The 20,306-nt window shown below is 38.2% G+C and overlaps 1 long non-coding RNA gene across 1 annotated transcript in view; it reads left to right on the top strand.

The window, feature by feature from the left end:
- LOC132659955 (uncharacterized) overlaps nt 1-20,306 on the top strand; it is a 165,905-nt gene that overhangs the window by 105,472 nt on the left and 40,127 nt on the right. The window lies entirely within an intron of this gene.

Here is a 20,306-nt window from a genome sequence, read left to right as displayed (position 1 = left end):
CAAGGGACTCTCAAGAGCCTTCTCCAACACCACAGTTCAAAAGCATCAGTTCTTCGGCACTCAGCTTTCTTCACAGTCCAACTTTCACATCCATACATGACCACTGGAAAAACCATAGCCTTGACTAGACAGACCTTTGTTGGCAAAGTAATGTCTCTGCTTTTCAATATGCTGTCTAGGTTGGTCATAACTTTCCTTCCAAGGAGTAAGCATCTTTTAATTTCATGGCTGCAATCACCATCTGCAGTGATTTGGGAGCCCCCCAAAATAAAGTCTGACACTGTTTCCACTGTTTCCCATCTATTTCCCATGAAGTGATGGGACTAGACGCCATGATCTTCATTTTCTGAATGTTGAGCTTTAAGCCAACTTTTTTACTCTCTTCTTTCACTTTCATCAGGAGGCTTTTAGTTCCTCTTCACTTTCTGCCATGAGGGTGGTGTCATCTGCATATCTGAGGTTATTGATATTTCTCCTGGCAATCTTGATTCCAACTTGTGCATCTTCCAGCCCAGCGTTTCTCATGATGTACTCTGCTTAGAAGTTAAATGAGCAGGGTGACAATATACAACCTTGATGTAGTCCTTTTCCTATTTGGAACTAGTCTGTTGTTCCATGTTCAGTTCTAACTGTTGCTTCCTGACCTGCATATAGGTTTCTCAAGAGGCAGGTCAGGTAGTTGGTATTCCCATCTCTTTCAGAATTTTCCACAGTTGATTGTGATCCACACAGTCAGAGGCTTTGGCATAGTCAATAAAGCAGAAATAGATGTTTTTCTGAAACTCTTTTGCTTTTTTGATGATCCAGTGGATGTTGGTGATTTGAGCTCTGGTTCCTCTGCCTTTTCTAAAACCAGCTTGAACGTCTGGAAGTTCACGGTTCACATATTGCTGAAGCCTGGCTTGGAAAATTTTGTGCATTACTTTACTAGTGTGTGAGATGAGTTCAATTGTGTGGTAGTTTGAGCATTCTTTGGCATTGCCAGTTTTTGGGATTGGAATGAAAACTGACCTTTTCCAGACCTGTGGCCACTGCTGAGTTTTCCATATTTGCTGGCATATTGAGTGCAGCACTTTCACAGCATCATCTTTTAGGATTTGAAATAGCTCAACTGGAATTCCATCACCTCCACTAGCTTTGTTTGTAGTGATGTTTTCTAAGGCCCACTTGACTTCACATTCCTGGACGTCTGGCTCTAGGTGTGTGATCACACCATCATGATTATCTGGGTCGTGAAGATCTTTTTTGTACAGTTCTTCTGTGTATTCTTGCCACCTCTTCTTAATATCTTCTGCTTCTGTTAGGTCCATATTCATGGAGTTAGTCTCAATTTTATTTGCTTGATTTTCTGAGTACTCATCACCAGTTCATTTACAAATGCTTTGTTAGAAATCTTATTCTCTTTTCAGTGTTTAAACATCTGAGTATATCTCTTCAGCTCATTTCCTTTTCCTTAGAGGTATCCCTTTGGAGCTTTCTGACTCCCTGCTCCAATATGTACTGATTGCTCCATTGGCCTGCTGCACATCTGTTCTCATGGAATTGTTACTCAATGCAAGTTCATGTGGCCAACACACAGTAAGTCCCAACAAACAGAAATGTTTGAGTTTGGAGCAGAGAAAGGTTTATTGCAAGGCCATGGACGGAGATGGGTGGTTTGTGCTCCCAAACCCCGTGAACCCCTCAAAGGGATTTGTCAGAGCATTTTTTAAAGCAAGATGAGGGAGTGGTATAGTTAGTTGTTGCAAATTTCTTGGGGTCCGAACCCTTTGTTCTTGTAGCTATCTATATAGGTCAGGACAAGATGTTTTTGTAAACCTCTAACAAGACAAATGTTATTCTCTGTTCTGCAACTTTTTATCCCTATATGAATGAACACTTAAAGATCACAACCCTAAGAATAGGCTATCCTATATATTTCAGACTGTAGGCAACATTCTTTTACAAAAGGTGCAGAGCCCCCTTTTACAAAAGGTCTAAGCTCAGGGAACAAAGCACAAGGGTTAAAGTAACAGGAACAGATCTAATGAAGTCAGATTTGTTCTCTTTTCCAGGAGCTACCTTTACCCTCATCATTTGGATTCCCTTTTCCTTTCTCCTCTGTTGAATCCCTTGCTTTCTTTATCCTATATCTTCATCTCTCTTGGTTTATTTTTGTTTAGTCAGTGAAGTGGTTTTGCAATTATTTCCCAAAATATAGTGCATATATTTGAAATCTTAATTCTGTCATCACATCTGATTGATATTGTGGCTAAGTATAGAATACCAATTTGGAAATTATTCAAATAGTTTTCTAGATTCCTAAAATATTTTAAAACATTTCTAACACATTTGAAAAGCTGAATGCCATTTTTATTTCCTTTCTTTTGTGTGTGACCTGTATCTTTCTCTCTGGATATATCAGTATCTTCTCTTTGTTGTGAATTTCCTGAGACATTGTGATATGTGTCTTGATGTATGTTATGGGAGTTCTTGGTTAGCACTTTTAACCTGGACTCTCTTGTTCTTTAATTCTAGAGAATCAATTGGAATCATGAATAGACCTTTTCTTGAAATTCCTTTCTCTGTGTAGAAAATTCCCATTTACACTGCAAAGTGAAATTTTAAAAAACCATTTATTGAGATAGCTGACAGCACTCCCCACCTCAAAAACAAAACAAAGCAAAGAAAAATATCACCGCTAACAACCTGGGGCTATTATTTTCCCTTGTACATATATCTATTACTCCCTTTTGTTATAATGATTTTTGCTGTTTATTTTTCTGCTCAGACAATGGGTAGTTTGAGGGTGAAAGTGAAAGTGAAAATCACGCAGTCTTGTCCAACTCTTTGCGGCTCCATGGAAGTCCATGGAATTCTTCAGGCCAGAATACTGGAGTGGGTAGCCTTCCCTTTCTCTAGGGATCTTCCCAACCCAGGGATCGAACCCAGGTCTCCCGCATTGCAGGCAGATTCTTTACCAGTTGAGCCACAAGGGAAGCCCAGTTTGAAGGTAGAGACTTTATTTAAAAAAAATATATAATAAAATAAATAAAAATAATAATAATAAATAAATAATAAAAAGTATATCCCTAATTCTTTTACATATTTGTCTTATTGAAAGAAATTCAGTATTTTTGAGAAAAAGGAAATGCCTGCTATAAAACAGTAAGTACTACAAAATAGAAAGAACAAACTGCTCTGTTTCTTAGTGGAGTGGGCAAGCTGTAGCGATGCTGTGGGTAGCCAAGTAGCTGTTTGTGAGCAACTGCCAGGTTCCTGCTGCTGTATTGAAAGAGCAGAGGTTTGCTGGCTTCTATTTGCCTTAGCTTGAGTGCAGCAGAGATGGAAATCTGATTTCCCGAGGAGAATGTCTTTCTGGTGACACTAGCAGGAAGCAGATCTTTCCATTAAATTGGATAGGTTACTGAAGGACATATAAATAGCTCCTTATGTGAGTGAAAGAAAGCAAAATGAAACTTGGAGGCTAAAGGCAGGCAATCTAGAGGAATCAGCAGAAAACTAGTGAGTATTTTAATACCTTGTTTCAGGAAGAATTGCTCATTAGTAGTGTCAGAACTCTCTTGCTTATATTTAAAGGACTTAAAACATACCTGTCATTCTCCCAAGCCACACATATATATTACCGCTAAAGAAATCTTCAGTTTTTTGAATTATATAACTTATTTACAAAATCTAGAAAGGAATTGTGCCCAATTCCAAAGGATAGCTACATATTCAGTTCAGTTCAGTTCAATTCAGTTGCTCAGTCGTGTCCGACTCTTTGCGACCCCACGAATCTCAGTACTCCAGGCCTCCCTGTCCATCACCAACTCCCGGAGCTTACTCAAAATCATGTCCATTGAGTTGGTGATGCCATCCAACCATCTCATCCTCTGTTATCCCCTTCTCCCGCCTTCAATCTTTCCCAGCCTCAGGGTCTTTTCCAATGAGTCAGTTCTTTGCATCAGGTGGCCAAAGTATTGGAGTTTTAGCTTCAACATACGTCCTTCCAAATGAATATTCAGACTGATTTCCTTTAGGATGGACTGGTTGGATCTCCTTGCTGTCCAAGGGACAGTGTATTCATTTTCATAACAGTGTATAACAATGGCCACAAACAAGTATCTTTAGAATATCACAGTTTATAAAGCACTTTCATATATATCATCCCACTCAGCCCTTACTGGTTAAATAACACTTCAGATTATATACAGATTCTGTTATTATCCTCCTTTCAATGATTATAAACTAAAGTCAGAGACATTAAGTGTTTTTCCATGTTCACACAACCAGTAAGTTGTTACTATTGGATCCAATTACCTTTCAAGCCTTTTCTACTAAACCATCACTGAGGTATAATCTGTGTTGTTTCATTTAATTCTTATCTGCTGTCTCTGATTGAATAATAAAAACAGTTTATTTTGCCGAGAGTTGTAATAAGCATAGTCTCCCTACTCCTCCTCTTTCTATTTTCACCTTCCATCTTCTGAAACATGACTGCTTCTGGGTAAACCTGACATTGAATTCCCCATTGCAGTCCATTCCCAACAAAGATCTTGCATGCTAGTGAGCTTGGGTGTGGGAACTACAGTCTGGAAACTAGAGACATAGGTTATTCCCCTGAAGTTACTGGAAAAGTATTTCTGGGCTCTGTGTTTGTACATCAGTGTGTAGATCAGTTCCTACTGCGGATTATAAGGGGAAGAAACAAGATTTACTAAATGGAAGAAAGAGAGATAAAGGGGCATGGAGGTGTGGGAGCTAGGTATTCCCTTTGTGAATCTTGTCATCACTGTCATTCTCTCACCACATATGAGAGAGGATCACAGGTTGACTTTTTAAAAATGTCAGTGTCATCATTAAATAAAATAAATTTTTTTCTCTTGGGCTTTTACATAAAGACTTCTGTGTAATACAAACTAAATTACTCTTTAACTTTTCTTCATATCTAATAGGATTTAGTACATTAGTATGTGTCCACTGATACGTTATTCAGATGATTTGCAGGTATCATATGCGGTGTTTTTATGCGTGCATGCTTGTTTGTGTTTCTGAATGTCCCCAGAGCCTGCCTCCTTGTTTCTCATACATGCTGCAGTTGGTTTGTTGTTCTTCCGCACAGGGAATAATGAGTGAGCAAATTACAGGAAAGATGTTAAACAGCTGTTTGGGTTAAACTTTCTTAGCCTAATTGGCAGAAAATGACTAGTCTCACAACATGCAGAAGACGAAGTGTTGTTAAGCGAAAAAATTCTGGAGGGATGTTTGGATAATATGCATTTCTAGTTTGTAAATACAGTGGGTCACATATTACAGTTGGTGGCTACTGCTGTGTCTGTATACAGCAGCTTCCAGGTGTGGCTGTAGAAGGGTGTGCTTATTAGAGACCAATTATAACAGAGAGAAGATCTTAACCTCTCCTGCTGTTGCTCCCTGGTTCCTGGCATGAAGCACTGATAAATTAGTCTGCAAACCTAAGATTCTTAGAAGCAGACCCCACAGAATACCCACAGGCTTTGAGACTCTCCTGTAGTGACCTTGTTATTTCCCTAGCCTTGTCTCTGTTTAAGGTCCAGAATTAACCCACATACTATAACACTGAGAATCAAGGTTTTCTCATTGAGTTATCTGAAACATAACTGTGAAAATGCAAGACTGTGTGTCTCTTACAGAAGGGTGAGGTTTTTATTGTGGTATTTTAATACTCATCATAAGAGTGAAAAAGAATGGTCTGCTGATGTCTAATGCATGTGCAGCCTCCTGCAAATTCTAGTTTCCAAGGGCTTCTGAAATATTTCAGGAAAGAGTATGGAATGGAGGTTAAGAACACAGACTTTAGAGTCAGATTGCTTGAGTTTATAACCTTAGAAAAGTGTTTTCTCTCTCTCTTCTCATTTGTAAAATGTGGAGAAAAATAATTCATTCCTCATAGTTGAAAATCATTACTTTGAACACATCTCATAGTTAAAATGCAGTATGAGTAGTATTTAGAAGTATGGGCTTTGAACCTTCTACTGGGATGAAATCCAGGCTTCTCTACTTGTTACTCCTGTGACCTTGGGCAAGTCACTCAACCTTTCAGTGCCTTAGTTTCCTCATGTGTGAAATGAGAATAAAAATGGTATCTATTTCATGAGTGGTCAAGCATAAAAAGTGATAACTAAGTCAAAACTCTCCCCTCTCACTTTTACTAAGATATGATAATTGACATATAACACTGTTTTAGTTTAAGGTATATAACATGATGATTTGATATATGTATATACTGCAAAATGATTATTACAGCAAGATTAATATCCATAATTTAACATGTACAATTTTTTTCCTTGTGATGAGAACTTTTAAGATCTACTCTCTCGTTGTTTTTCTTCAGTTGCCCAGTCGTGTCCGACTCTGTGACCCCACAGACTGTAGCACACCAGGCCTCCCTGTCCCTCACCATCTCCAGGAGTTTGCCCAAGTTCATGTTCATTGCATAGGGGATGCCATCCAGCCATCTCATCCTCTGACACCCTCTTCTCCTTCTGCCCTCAGTCTTTTCCAGCATCAGGGACTTTTCCAGTGAGTTGTCTGTTTGAGTCAGATGACCAAAATACTGGAGCTTCAGCTTACATCAGTCCTTCCAGTGAATATTCAAGGTTGATCTCCCTTAAGATTGACTGGTTTGACTTTCAGGAGTTTTCTCCAGCACCACAGCTTGAAGGCATCAATTCTTTGGCATTCTGCCTTCTTTATGCTCCAGCTCTCACAACCAAATGTGACCAATGGGAAGACCATAACCTTGACTATACAGACCTTTGTTGATAGAGTAATGTCTCTGCTTTTCAACACACTGTCTAGGTTTGTCATTGTTTTCCTGCCAAGAAGCAGTTGTCTTCTGATCTCATGGCTGCATTCACCATCTGCCATGATTTTGGAGCCCAAGAGGAGAAAATCTGTCACTACTACCACCTTTCCCCCTTCTATTTGCCATGTAGTAATGGGGCTGGATGCCATGATCTTAGTTTTTCTTTTTTTTTTTTTTTTCAATATTTAGCCTTAAGCCAGCTCTTTTACTCTCCTCCTTCACCCTCATCAAGAGGCTCTTTAGTTCCTTTTCACTTTCTGCCATTAGAGTGGTATTGTCTGCATATCTGAAATTGTTGATATTTCTCTCGCCTATCTTGATTCTAGCTCGCAACTCATCTAGATGGCATTACTCATGATGTGCTCGGCTTATAGGCTAAACAAACAGGGTGACAGCAGAAAACCCTGTCATACTCCTTTCTCAATCATGAACCAGTCGGTTGTTCCAGATAGAGGTCTAACTATTGCTTCTTGACCCGAACACAAGTTCCTCAGGAGACAGGTAAGATGGTCTTGTCTTCGCATCTCTCTAAGAGCTTTCCACAGTTTGTCATGATCCACACAGTCAAAGGGCTTTAGAGTAGTTGATGAAAGAGACAGAAATGTTTCTCTGAAATTCCCTTGCTACGCTCTTAGAAGTATATATTGCTAACAACCATCACTGTATTTACATTGCATCCCTGACTTTATTTATCTTTTAATTGGAAACTTGTACCTGTGACCATCTTCATCTAATTCCCCAAAATTCTAATACTCTCCTCTGGCAACCGCAAATCTGATTTATTTCTACAAGGTTTTTTGTTTGTTTGTTTTGTTTCATTCTGTTTTGTTTTTTAGATTCTGTGTATAACTGAAATCATACAGCATTTGACTTTCTCTGTTTGGCTTATTTCACCTAGCAGAAAGAGAAAAATAAATACTGTATTCTAACACATATATACGGAATCTAGAAAAATGGTACTGAAGAATTTATTTACAAGGCAACAATGGAGAAACAGACATAGAGAATAGACTTATGATATGGGGAGAGAGGAGGAGAGGGTGAGATGTATGGATAGAGTAACATGGAAACTTACATTACCATATATAAAACAGATAGCTAATAGGAATTTTCTGTATGGCTCAGGAAACTCAAACAGGGACTCTGTATCAACCTAGAGGGGTGGGATGGGGCGGGAGATGGGAGGGAGTTTCAAAAGGGAGGGGATATATGTATACCTATGGCTGATTAATGTTGAGGTTTGACAGGAAACAGCAAAATTCTGTAAAGCAATTATCTTTCAATAAAAAATAAATTAATTAAAAAAAACCCTCTGAGTCCTCCATGTCATTGCAAATGGCAAGATTTTCTCCTTTCGTATGGCTGAATAGTATTTCATTATATATGAGTATACCTTGTTTTGGGCTTCCCAGGTGGTGCTAGTGGTAAAGAATCTACCTACAATACAGGAGACATAATGAGACGTGGGATTGATCCCTGAGTTGGGAAGATCCCCTGGAGAAGGAAATGGCAACCCACTCCAGTATTCTTGCCTAGAGAATGCCAGGGACAGAAGTGCCTGGTGGGCTGCAGTCCATGGGGTTGCAAAGAGTTGGACCACAAGTGAAGTGATTTAGCATGTACGCATACTTTGTTTTGTTGAGCTTTACAGATCCTGTGTTTTTCACAAATTGAAGGGTTGTGGCAACCTACATTGAGTTAGTCTATAGAAACCATTTTTACCAACAGCATTTTCTCATTTCATTTCTGTGTCACATTTTGGTAATTTTTGAAATATTTCTAACTTTTCACTATTTTTTATAAAGGAATACTTCATTTTATTGGTCTTCACTTTATTATGCCTTTCAAATGCTGCATTGTTTACAAAAATGAAAGTTTATGGCAATCCCACATTGTCAGATGATGATTATAATTTTTTTAGCAATTAAGTATTTTTAGTAAAGGTATGCATATTGCTTTTTTTTTTTTAAATATTTATTTGTCTAGACCAGGTCTTAGTTAAGGCACACAGGAGCTTTGATTTTCATTGTGACGTACAGGATATTTAGTTGTAGCATGTGAACTATTATTGATAGTCATGGCATGTGGGATCTAGTTCAAACTTGACCCCCTGCATTGAGAGCACAGAGTCCTAGTCACTAGACCACCAGGGAAGTCCCTGTGTATTGCTTTTTAAAAGCTTAGTGCTATTGCACACTTAATAGACTATAGTGTAAGCATAACTTTTATATGCACTGATAGACCAAAAACGGTTCATGTGACCCACTTTATGGCAATATTTGCTTTATTGTGCTTCTAGAACCAAACCTACAATATCTCCAAGATATCTCTATGTATACACCACTATTTCTTATTTCATTTATCTGTCAATGGACACCTAAGTTGTTTCTATATCTTGGTTACTGTAAACAGTGCTGTAATGAGCATGAGAATATAGATGTTTCTTTGGGGCATGTAGCTGAGCCAAAACTCACATAACAGCCCCTGGCACATTGGTGCTCAATGAATATTAGCTGTTACTATTAACTATTTATTCATAGAATGACCATATAATTTATCGTCCATGTTGGAACATCTCTGGAGGTTGAAAGAGGGCACTGTGAATAATTATGCAGGAACAACAGAAATTAACAAGGACCGTCCCATGGCAAACAGAAATGTACCCTTTTTACTGAGCCATAAGTAAAGCACCCTGGTATCATCTTGGGATTCTTAGACTATTTCTAAGTAGCGAGTTTATCCCATTTGCCTTTCTCCAAGTCTTTGACTCACTAAAAAGACGGCACTTCTCTGAGACGAATTCTGGCACTCTTTCATTTTCCTTACTTTTTAGGATCTTGGTGTCTATTGCCATTTATAGCTTCTCTTCTGAAAGTGAAAGTTGCTCAGTTGTATCCGACTCTTTGCAACCCCATTGACTATACAGTCCATGGAATTCTCCAGGCCAGAATACTGGAGTGGGTAGCCTCTCCCTTCTCTAGGGGAATCTTTCCAACCCAGGGATTGAACCCAGGTCTCCCGCATTACAGGTGGGTTCTTTACTAGTTGAGCCACAAGGAAGCCCTCTCTTCTATAGATCTTTAATAATTGATAATGGTGTCCAGGTTTTCTTTATAATTGTTGTCCTTGAGTTGCTCAGTCATGTCCAACGTTTTTGCGACCCCATGGACTGCAGTGCGCCAGAGTTCCCTGTCCTTCAGCATCTTCCAGGGTATGCTCAGTCATGTCCATTGAGTCAGTGATGTCATCAATCCATCTCATCCTCTGTTGCCCCCTTCTCCTCCTGCCCTCAATCTTTCCCAGCATCAAGGTCTTTTCCAATGTGTCAGCTCTTCACAGCAGGTGGCCAAAGTATTGGAACTTCAGCATCAGTCCTTCTAATAAATATTTAGAGTTGATTTCCTTTAGAATTGACTGGTTTGATAGTAGTGTATAGATGTCAAGCCCGATCTCCCAATTTTCCCCATATGTACAGTACTATATATAAAATTAAATTTGTCTCATATATATATACACTTGCTGTTCAGTTGCTAAGTAGTATCTGACTGTTTGTGACCCCATGGACTGTAGCATGCCAGGCTCCTCTGTCCTTTTCTATCTCCTGGAGTTTGCTCGAATTCATGTCATTTGAGTAGGTGGTGATGCTATCTAATCATCTCATCCTCTGCTGCCCTCTTCTTGTATTGCCTTACATCTTTCCCAGCATCAGGGTCTTTTCCAATGAGTTGGCTCTTTACATCAGGTGGCCAAAGTATTAGAGCGTCAGCTTAAAATAGGTAACTATTGAGAACCTACTTTATAGCATCAGGAACTCAATGATCTGTAGTGACCTAAATGGGAAGGGAATCTAAAAAAAGAGGGGCTATATGTATAATTGATTCACTTTGCAGATTCACTGTATAGCAGAAACTAACACAACATTGTAAGCAGCCATTGTTCAGTCACTTAGTTGTGTCCAACTCTTCGTGACCACAGCACTCTAGGCTTCCCTGTACTTCACCATCTCCTGGAGTTTGCTCAAACTCATGTCCATTGAGTCAGTGATGCCTTCCAACCATCTGATCCTCTATAATCCCCTTTTCCTCCTGCCTTCAGTATTTCCCAGCATCAAAAAGCAACCATACTCTGATAAAAAATTATTAAAACCAGAGAATTTAGGGGGAAAAAAAACCCCTCACAGTCAAATCCTAAATAAGCTTATTCTTGCACATTTTTCTTCTTCCTTCAAAAATAACTTTCAAAGATATCAGAAGGGCAAAATAATACAACTTGCATTTGTGGTGTCCCCTCCATCTGCTGTGCCCAGGATAGTCCTCAGATGGCTCACCAGTGGAGGAGTGGGAGAGCATGACCTGAAGACAGCATGTATGCACAGGCTCCATGCAGAGCTTTGTGAATCCTGTTAGAACCTTTCCCCATTTTAAAGGTGAATCAGTGAGGAGTGTGGACTGGAATTAGACATGTCCTAATTGATCTTCAACTTTACCTCTATGATGATGTCTTTTATTATTAATAACTAATGCTGGCTTACCTGCTTATCTTCTACATGAGTTTGAAATTTTTGGAGAAGGGGCTGAATAATCAATATCCAATCCATTATGAGGTTCTAATATAGGCCCCTCAGCACTTTCTCCAAATTGAGCAGAAGTTCCTAGTGAACTTCAGTATTAAATTTGACTGTTTGGAGCTAGAATCCATACATAGTTTCTTAGAACAGCCTAGATTATAGCGTAATTAGTTAGAGATGCCTAGAGCCTGGTCCAAGATAGTGAAGAACAAGGAAGCCTGGTGTGCTGCAGTCCATGGGGTCGCAAAGAGTCGGATATGACTTAGCAACTGAACAACAACAAAAGATCTTGGTCCACATGACTAGATTAATAAATACATATTTTTACACAGAAATTCTTGATTAACCTCTGGGTGGCTTTCCAGGTGGCACTAGTGGTAAGGAACCTGCTTGCCAGTGCAGGAGATTCAAGAGATATGATTTCAATCCCTGTTTCTAGAAGATTCCCTAGAGGAGGAAATGGCACCCCACTCGTTTTCTTGCCTGGACAATTCCATGGACAGAGAAGCCTGTTAGGCTACAGTCCATGGGGTTGCACAGAGAGTCGACATGACTGAGCATGCACACACTGTGGTTGGTGTATGCTTTGGTCCTCCTAAATGTTTTTTAAAGTGTTGACTAAGGATATTCTGCATTATAGTTGTCTGGGTAGGTTTTTTCCTATCTTATCACAAGAGTAACCAGAGATTAGCCCTGGAATTCTCAGTCATGTCCGACTCCCACTCCAGTATTCTTGCCTGGAGAGTCTCAGGGACAGGGGAGCCCATTGGGCTGCCATCTATGGGGTCGCACAGAGTCGGACCCGACTGAAGCGACTTAGCAGCAGCAGCAGCAGCAGCAGCATGCCTGGAATTCTGCATTTTATCAAGACCCTCATGAAATTCTTATGCTAAATAGTGTTGAGAACTAACACAATAAGATGGTAATTTCCTCATACTTAAAAAATACACCAAATGACATCACTATTAATGGTAATAATAATGCTGTCTAAATTTTATTGAGTACTTGTTAGGTACTTAGTAATGGTAGTAAGATCTGTTACTATACTGTAATTTCACAGGTGTAATATTACAAGGATTAGAAATTAACAGACTTTACTGAAAGACACTACACAGCAATGAAGTACAATTATCCCTTTATGTCCATGATATTATAGAGTGATTTAGTAGCAGAACTGAAAACTGAATCCAGGAAATTATTTTTCTTCCACCAAGGCTTAATAGAATGACTTCCGTGAATAAAGATAAAACGTGATTTTTAATACCCAGCTCCCAACGTTATCTCATTTTTAACTGCTTTCTCCTCATTCTATGGGTCTTCCTCACACAGACAGCCAACTACTCCATGGCTTCTCATCCTTTTGTATTTCCCATGGAGAAGAAATATATTTGCATGGTTTAAAAAATACTCAATTCTTTGTCATCAACATACTCTCATCACTGCCACTTGCATGGCACTAAGGACTTATTCATTCGTTAAAGTGTGAACCTTCTAATTCACTATTGTGTGATTCATGACAAACAATTCACGAATGTGTGAACCAACCTAGACAGCATATTAAAAAGCAGAGACATCACTTTGCTGACAAAGGTCTAGTCAAAACTATGGTTTTTCCAGTAGTCATGTATGGATGTGAGAGTTGGACTATAAAGAAACTGAGTACCAAAGAACTGATGCTTTTGAACTGTGGTATTAGAGATGACTCCTGAGAGGCCGTTGGACTGCAAGGAGATCAAACCAGTCCATCCTAAAGGAAATCAGTTCTGAATATTCATTGGAAAGACTGATGCCGAAGCCAAAACTCCAATACTTTGGCCACCTGATGTGAAGAACTGACTCACTGGAAAAGGCCTGATGCTGGGAAAGATTGAAGGTGGGAGGAGAAGGGGATGACAGAGGATGAGATGGTTGGATGGCATCACCGAATCAATGAACATGAATTTGAGCAAGCTCTGGAAGTTGGTGATGGACAGAGAAGCCTGGTGCTCTGCAGTAGATGGCGTCGCAAAGTGTTGGACATACCTGAGTGACTGAACTGACTGACTGAACCTCCCAATGGTAATGAACCAACCAACTCATGATGGTGAAACTATCGAAGAGCTAGAACGTTGACAACAGATTTAATTTACTTAAATGCTCTTCCCTTTATGTATTTCCATAACTTAATTTTGTCTCTCTTATTTTTGTCAACTTTTATCCTAAATTTACATGCCTAAATAAGAAATTATTTAATTTTAACTATTTAAAAATCCAAGAAAATTATTACAGACTCATAAAATATCTTATTTAATTAATATTAATGTACTGTGTTTCATCCCTGTTCTTATGGGTGCCTTAGTTTTCTTTTCACTGCAGGGTTAAACCTCATTATTGGAGTATATGAAAATTTTAATTTCATTCTTTCTGCAATTTGCATCTTTTTAATATTTATAGTTTTGCTCTATTACATACATTGTTTCCATAAATATACATGCATTTATCTCCTGTTGTGCATGTGCACCAGAGTTCCTCAGGAACAGACGTTCTGGGTCATAGCATGTACATATATTCAAATTTATCTAAAAATACCACGCTACTTTCTGCCAGCAACATGTAAAAGACCTTGTTTATTTCATCTATTTATCTTAGTAATGTCTGATTTTAATTAGAGAATCTCTAATCTCTCCCAAAATGGTACAAGAAAATTGAAAAACTTTTCCTCTAGTCATTTTCTCTATATTATATATTGTTATTATCTATATTTTAAATAATTTTCTCTTAAAGATATCTCTTGTATGGTGCTAATTCATAGTGGCAGTACAAGGTACAAATGAAGAGCATAGATTCCCTAGGTTCAAATTCTGGATCTTCTATTTGCCAGCTATGACATTTTAGGCAAGCTGCTTATTCTGCTTTGGCCTGGTTTTTCTGTCTGTTAGTGAGGATATTATACTAACTATCCCATAGATTTGTTATGAGAATTAAACTAATTAATATATGTAAAACACATTAAAGAATTTGCTGTACATAGAAATACATTAGCTGTCACTTTTTTCATATTTGATTTGCTCCTAAATTTTTATCCTCAGATTAGTAATTATTGTTAGTTTTTGAACAATTAATGCTTGATTAGATTTATTCATGCTTGTTAATTTCTTTGCCTACCACTGCTTCTTGCATCCTACAACTTCCTTTATTAACATAGATTTCTAACCTTCTCCTGAATTATGTCTTCTAATCATTTCTTTAATAAGTATGTATGAGTGATAAGTTTTTAAAAATCTGAAAAAAAATTTTTCTTTACTTCTGAATTGTAGTTTAGCTAAGCATAGAATTTTAGGTTGAATATTTTAACTCAGCATTCAGAAGATTCATTGTCTGCTTCCTCTATTACTGCTAATGAGCAGTATTCTAACAGTCTGTTTTTGTTTGCCTGCAGATAACCTGTCTTTTTTCTTTGGCTGGTTAAAAAGGTGTTTTCTTTGATTTAGTGTCTGGTTATTTCAAATCTTATGTGTTTATATATATATATATATATATATATATACATATTTAAATATAAGACTCCATGTTTTCTATTAATTGTGGGTTATTTTTAGTCATTATGTCCCCCCTTTCCACAAACTAGTTTATCATATATTTCCTATAACATAACAAAGCATATAGTTGAATAGTGTTAGTAGCTGAGGAAACTGAAACCCAGAAATAAATGCTTTTTCTAACAGCAGAACTAATTTAAAAACATTATTTAACATTAATCAATAAGTGAATAACTTAGTAATCATGATAATGATAATTATTATCATCACAGAAATGAACTCATTTTTTTCTGAGCCAAAAAAAATCCATGATTTAGTTTTATGTTATAAAATGACAAGCCAAAAAGAAAAAGTATTTGAAAGTGAGATTATCCTGAGAAAATAGATCTATTGAATGTTGTAAACAATTTTACTGTTTCTGGTGTCAGCATGCGGAAATTATCTCGGGGAGAGATTGATTCCAATGGCAGGTTGTGGGGAGGTTTTATAAGGTCCTAGGAGGGAAGTCCAGGCTTCCCTGGTAGCTCAGGTGGTAAAAATTCTGCCTGTAATGCAGGAGAACCCCAGTTCAGTCCCTGGGTTGGGAAGATTCCCTGGAGATGGCTTGATGGCTCACACAATAAAGAATTTACCTGCAATGCAGGAGACCTGAGTTTAATCCCTGCATTGGGACGATGCCCTGGAGGAGCACATGGCAACCCATTCCAGTATTCTTGCCTGGAGAATCCCCATGGACAGAGGAGGCTGACAGACTACAGTCCATGGGGTCATACAGTCAGATATGACTGAGAGGCTAGGCATGCACTGCATGCAGGGGCAGCAGCTCTAAGGTTTGTGTCTGAAGACTCTGGCTAGAGTTTTTTTGATGTTAGCTAATGATATGACTTTAGGCATTCCAATGATTGTCCTCTACACTAAGCTGAATGGTGGTTCCCCAAAGACATATCCATATTCTAATCCCCAGAACCTGTCAATATTACTTATTATGGCAAAAGACATGATTAAGAATTCTGAAGGTAGGAGCTAAGCCTAGATAATCCAGGTGAGCTCTAAATACAGTCACATTAGGGATTAGTATAACTAAGAGGCAGAAGACATTTTGAGACAAGAGGGTAAGGCAGGGTGACTACAGAGTGAGGTAGTCATAAGCCAAGGAATGCCTGGATTCACCAGAAAGAAGAATGAATTTTCCCTTGGGGTCTTCAGAGGGAGAATGGCCCTGGAAGACACGTTGACTTCATAATTGTGAACTTCAGAACTGTGAGAGAATACATTTCTATCATTCTGTCATTTGAAGCCACCAAGTTTGAAGCAATGTGTATGGGAGCCATAGGAAACCAACATATCCCCTCTCTGAGACACTATGTATTAAATATTCTGGGGCTGGGGTTTGGCTATAGGTTGAATGTTTGTGTTTCTCCCCCCCACCCCATTCATATATTGTGACCCTAACCCTCAGTGTGGAGATTGAACCTTATCTTTGGGAGGTGGTTAGGTTATGAGGGTGGACTCCTCATGCATGGATTCATCCACTTATGAGATCCCAGAAAGCTCCCTTGTCTCTTCTACCATGTGGGGTTACAGAGACAAGACAGCCATGTATGAATCAGGTAGTGGCCCTCACCAGAAACTAGATCTGATAACACCATCATCTTGGACTTCCCAGCCTCTAGAACCGTGAGAAATAAAAGTTTCCTTAAGCCATCCAGCCTATGTTTTTTGTTATAGTAGCCTGCATGGAGTACTTATTTCTTCTGTATTTTCCAGTGTTTCACCATTACTCCTGGTATTACTGCTGCAGCCTGGCACTGCTGAGCTTAGAGTAGGGGGTACTATCAAATGGGGGGAATCCTCAACCAGGGAGCTTGACAGTAGGTCTGATATGAGGAGACTAGGTTGTTGTATATTGAGGTGTCTCTCACCCACATTCATGCAAGGACAAAAAGGGTTATTCCATTAAGCAGCTATAAGTTGTGTTTAAAAGATCAGCAAAGATGAGCTGATTTTAGAACTAGAAAGGGTAGCATTATAGGTAAGAGGAATGGAACACAGGTCAGTAGAGACATATCTTGTTCTGTAGTTGGTACAAGGTCTTGGCTGCTTTTAATTGACTCAGTCTTGTGTTTGGAGACTGATATATCAGAGTGTACCTGCAAGGCACTTCTCAGATTCTCACAGTTATATCAGAGGAGAAAAAATGTCAGCTTCTTAAACTTGGGAGGTGGATTCATGAGTGTTATTGCATGGTTTTTGTGTCATATAAATTTTATAAATAATCATATATGTCTTCTGATTATATATTTTAAAAATATTTTCTACTAGCCAAGGAGTTATAATAAAAATTGACAGTAATTACTATTCCTTAACAAAAAATAGTCCTTGCCTTTAAACTGCTCTGTATGTAGCATCGTTTGCACGGTGCTTGACAGCAAGTTTAAATGAATAATGTTGAATAACAATATCCTACATCCTATATCACTGCAGACCCCAGATGTGGATTGACACTTTCACTTCAGTTTCTGATGTTGGAAGATCTCCCTGGCTCACCTCTGCAGTTTAATCTGACTTAAAACGAGCATCATGCAGAACTATCCACAAACCATGAGCATGACTTATCTGCCTATGCAAGATAGTTTCATGGAGAGGCTGCACTGATTTTCTCGAAGGGTAGTAATGTATCTTGATCATGACACATGCAGTGAGACACTCTGGAGTAAATGCACATGATTAAATATAACTTTAGTCATCACACAAAGTATGAAATAAAACTAACAAAAACTATAGCATATACATAACCATTCATTTTGACAGCATTGTCAAAAATCTATGTTAAGGGGCTCAGAATGTTTTCAGAGTGAAAAGGATATAACTACCAAGGCATATGCCAGGATTTTTGGCACAACCTGTTGAACACTGGCATTTTGCTCTGAGATGTGACTAAGAAGACTTAGTATAGAATTATATGGATTCTGAATATCTTTCATAGGGAAATTTGTGGATTGAGGCATCATTTTGGTGAGACATATCAAACTGTTACTAGAGAAATCAGTTCATCCCATTCTTACTATTCAGATCGTTTCCAGTATCCCCGCTGAGTGATGCTCCACTCTCTCTATGCATTACCCATCTTCACAGTAGAGCTCTCAGCATTCATATTTCCATTAGTGGAGAGCTTGATGCCTCTCCTTTCAGTGAAGTAAGTCCTTTGATACATCATCTCACAGTTTTTGAGAGCCAAGGGCACATCTTAGCTATGTCCTCTGCTTGGGGACTCACAAGGCAGTAAAAGAGGTGTTGTCCAAATGATATTGCTTTCTGGAGCATGGGGTTCCTTTGCAAACTTATATGATTGTTGTCAGAATCAGTTTCTCTTGACTGTGGACGGAGGTTCTTGTTTCCTTACTGATTGCTGGCAGTGACTGTCAGTTAGAGGTCACACAATGATCCTTGCCACAGGTTTTGTCACAGGATGTCAGTTTACTTTCCCAGATATATATATATTTTTTAAGACAGTGCCTCTCCATCATTCTCTTGCCTTTCTTTTTTTCTTTTTTGGTAATACCTTTTAGGTATATATTGAATTTTTAAATTTTGTTCTCCTTGTCTTTTTATTTTGTTCTATCTGTCTTTATCTCTGGTCTTCATTCTGGACAATTTTTTCTTATCTATTTCTCAGGTAACTAATTCTTCCTTAGCTATATTTAATCATTTTCTTTTTGTTAACCCATCCACCAAGTTTTTAATTTAAATGCCCACATTTTCCATTTACAAATATATTCTCCATTTGTTTTAAAAGGATCTATTTTTTTATGCACCATTTTTTTAAATTTCCCCTAAATATTTATATATTTCTTACCTTTAAGTATGCTTGTTAGTTTCTCCTTCCATGATTATACATAATTTTAGACTTAGTTTTAAAGACAAGTAAATGTTAGTCACAAGGTCATTAAATTGTTTCCTACTTTAAAGCCCCAAACTAAAACTATTAAAGTAATAAATTTATCTTAAGTTAATGATTTACTTGAAATTGTATTTTATTTTGTCTAAATAAAAGCAAACTTACTATCTTCTGTATTTTCAAAAGCTCCTCTTTTTCCTAGATTTCCTATCTTGGTTAATGGCAATATTATGTACTCAGTAGCTCAACTAGATATGTTTAAGTCATCCTTAACTCTTTCTCTATATTTCATGCGATGTCCTTTGTTCTCAACCTTTCCTGAATCCTTGTCTGTAAAGATAAAGGACAAGCTCTTCAGCATAGCTTAAAATGTCCTTCATAATATGGTCCCAAACATCTTCCCGATTTGTTTTGTTAGCACTTGCATGTCGTCTATGACCTCACATGGTAAATATTCTATGGTAAATAAATACACTATTCTGTATATCATCATGCTGTTGAGCATCACTGTCTTTACACTTGCTATTCTCTTTGACTGAGATAGTTTCCTTTCTTTTCCAAGTAGTGAACTATTGTTTATCCCTTTTTTGACAATTTTTAAAAATTGAAGTATAGTTGATATACAGTATGGGTCTTCCCAGGTGGAGCTAGTTGTAAAGAACCCACCTGCCAATGCAGGAGACGTAAGAGGTATGGGTTTGATCCCTGGGTCAGGAAGATCCTCTTGCCTGGAGAATCCCTTGGACAGAGCAACCTGGTGGGCTACAGTCCATGAGATTGTAAAAAATATGGACATGACTGAAACGACTTAGCATGCATGCGTGTACAGTGAAAGTTACAAAGGTACAATATAGTGACATAATTTTAAAAGGTTCTACTTCATTTGTAGTTATTATAGATATATTGGCCATATTGCCTGAGTTGTATGATATATCCTTGTAGTTTATTTTGTATGTAATAGTTGTACCTCTTAATCCCCGTATCTCTATATTCCCTCTTCCCCTTCTGTTCATTCTCTAAGATCCAGCCTAAAAAAAATGTATCTTGTGAAGCTTTCCCTAGTGCCTATTCCATTCTGTACTCACATAACACACATAAAGAACATTGTTTAACATTGTATATTAGTTGTTGATTGTCTGTTTCTTCCATTAAACTACAACACCACTGTATCTTACTTTATTCACCTCTGTATCTCAACTTATTCATTTAGGGCTTCCCTCATGGCTCAGATGGTAAAGAATCTGCCTGCAATTCAGGAGGCCCAGGTTCGATTCCTAAGTGGGGAAGATCCCCTGGCAAAAGAAGTGGCAATCCATCTCGGGTCCTTGCCTGGAGAATTCCAGGGACAGAGGAGCCTGGTAGGCTACAGTCCATGGGGTCACAAAGAGTGGATGCCATTGAGTGACTTTCAGTTTCATATAGTAGATACTCTATGAGTATTTTTATTAAATGAAAAAAAATGGTAACATTTAAATTAGCCTATGTTGTGTCCAA

This window comes from Ovis aries, chromosome 1 (genome assembly GCF_016772045.2).
Source record: "Ovis aries strain OAR_USU_Benz2616 breed Rambouillet chromosome 1, ARS-UI_Ramb_v3.0, whole genome shotgun sequence".
In the NCBI taxonomy this organism is placed as follows: Eukaryota; Metazoa; Chordata; class Mammalia; order Artiodactyla; family Bovidae; genus Ovis; species Ovis aries.
Note: the sequence above shows the minus strand (reverse complement) of the source record. Positions and strands in the feature narration are given on the sequence as shown.